This window comes from Vigna unguiculata, chromosome 11 (assembly GCF_037176805.1).
Source record: "Vigna unguiculata cultivar grain cowpea cultivar isolate G323 ecotype 2 chromosome 11, ASM3717680v1, whole genome shotgun sequence".
NCBI classification, from domain to species: domain Eukaryota; kingdom Viridiplantae; phylum Streptophyta; class Magnoliopsida; order Fabales; family Fabaceae; genus Vigna; species Vigna unguiculata.
Genome location: NC_140802.1, coordinates 67,501 through 70,000, shown reverse-complemented (window position 1 = coordinate 70,000; position 2,500 = coordinate 67,501).

Here is a 2,500-nt window from a genome sequence, read left to right as displayed (position 1 = left end):
TTCACTCTTTTCCAGCATCATCCCCCCAAGTTGTCTTGTTCGCAGTTCGGCCTAGTTCACTCTTTTCCAGCGTCATCCCCCCAAGTTGCCTTGTTCGCAGTTCGGTCTAGTTCACTCTTTTCCAGCATCATCCCCCCAAGTTGCCTTGTTCGCAGTTTGGCCTAGTTCACTCTTTTCCAGTGTCATCCCCCCAAGTTGCCTTGTTCGCAGTTTGGCCTAGTTCACTCTTTTCCAGTGTCATCCCCCCAAGTTGTCGTTGCCAACAACCCAAGAGTCCATAGTATTCGGAGTTCTAGCGGGGCCTCCCCTTGCTTCCAACAACCCAAGAGTCCATAGTATTCGGAGTTCTAGCGGGGCCTCCCCTTGCTTCCAACAACCCAAGAGTCCGTAGTATTCGGAGTTCTAGCGGGACCTCCCCTTGCTTCCAACAACCCAAGAGTCCATAGTATTCGGAGTTCTAGCGGGGCCTCCCCTTGCTTCCAACAACCCAAGAGTCCGTAGTATTCGGAGTTCTAGCGGGGCCTCCCGTTGCTTCCAACAACCCAAGAGTCCATAGTATTCGGAGTTCTCGCGTGGCCTCCCATTGATTCAAACAACCCAAAAGTCCATCTTCTTCGCAGTTCAACATCGCCTCCCTCGTTTCCAACAGGCCCAAAGGTCGTCTTCTTCGCAGATCCACGAAGAGCTCATCACGATTTGCCACATTCCATTTCCCACGGGTTGTCAACAACACTTTCTCACACTTCCCGCAATCGAGTACGTGCATGACATGCCAAAGCACATCTTATTTGCCTTCCATCGCACTCAAGACGACGGGTTGTGGAAGAACGATATTGCTCACAACAAGTTCAAGGACAACGTCTCAATCAAGGGACACAACCGAATTATGTTAACTGGGTCGCTAAAGTAAACCCGAGTTCATATAATGCACCGCATCCAAAAGAACTAGCCACAACACGTGCATCACTGAGATGTTTCACTAGATGGAACACGTGCGTGACATTAGGATCCTCCAACACCTCTTCGTGATGGAAAGATAGAATTCGAAGCAACCACAGAAGTACCGTCTAGTGGGTAGGCAACACAGGGACTGATCAACCAATATCACCCAAGGCAACGGGTGAAAATGGAAGAGATGCATGCTTGACCGTTCGATACGCAAGGCATGGAGCCAGCCAGCAAGTGCATCTCGATTACAACTCACACACCCTCACGTTCGCAAGACACCACACCACAAGACGGTCCACCCCCCACCTACCATGGGCAAGCAAGCAAATGGAAACATCAAGTGACGCATGGTCAAGCATCGCTAGGCATGAAAATAACTTTCCACAATATCCGAGGGACTAGCTGCCGAGCTAACCAACGATCAGTGACGACCGTGTGTTGGTATTAATAAAGCTCAACAACTATGAAGAGGCTAGTTGTGCCATGATAAACATGCTAACGCACGCACCACGTGAGGGGGGAGGCCTCATCAAGCTCCCTTTAAAACCTGCCAGTGTGGAGCTGGCCGGCTCAAGGAGCACTCCCCCCCTATAAGAGGTTAATATGCAAAAGGCAAAATTGTACAAGTAGATACACTTTTTTTGAGCAGACATAAGTCCATATCTCGGGCTACACTTCGAATTTTGATGCGATTTTTTGCAGTAATTCGTAGAATAATGGTATCTCCTTGCTCACCAAATTTCATAATTTTTCTCCAAGGGGAACTATTTTTTTTATTTTTTTTACTTACCGGGTATGTGTAAAATCGGGAAAAATAGAAAAGCACATGTAGACTTCGAATTTCGACCTCATTTTTTCCAGTCCACCACTAAACAATATCAGGAACCTCCCCACAAAATTTCATTCAGTTTGGCCAAGGTCTTAAATTTGACAAATTTTGGCACCAAGCTATCTAGTCGCGGTGCACCGACCAACTTGGCCAAGTGCAAAATGCATCCAATTCAAAACTTTTGTGCACCAACACTTTTACAGTACTCATTTGGGGACATTTGGAGGCCTTTCCAACCCTCACATCTCAAAAACCACGAATTTCATTTTTTCACAAAACTCCCCACCAAGCCTTCTAGCTATGCCGCGGTGCACCGCCAACATTGGCCATGTGCAAAACCCTCCGAACTCAAAACTTTCGTGCACCAAGAATTTCATGGTATTCATTTGGGGACATTTGGAGGCCTTTCCAACCCTCACATCTCAAAAACCACGAATTTCATTTTTTCACAAAACTCCCCACCAAGCCTTCTAGCTATGCCGCGGTGCACCGCCAACATTGGCCATGTGCAAAACCCTCCGAACTCAAAACTTTCGTGCACCAAGAATTTCATGGTATTCATTTGGGGGCATTTGGAGGCCTTTCCAACCCTCACATCTCAAAAACCACGAATTTCATTTTTTCACAAAACTCCCCACCAAGCCATTTAGCTATGCCGTGGTGCACCGCCAACCTTGCCCATGTGCAAAACCCAACCAACTCAAAACTTTCGTGCACCAAGAC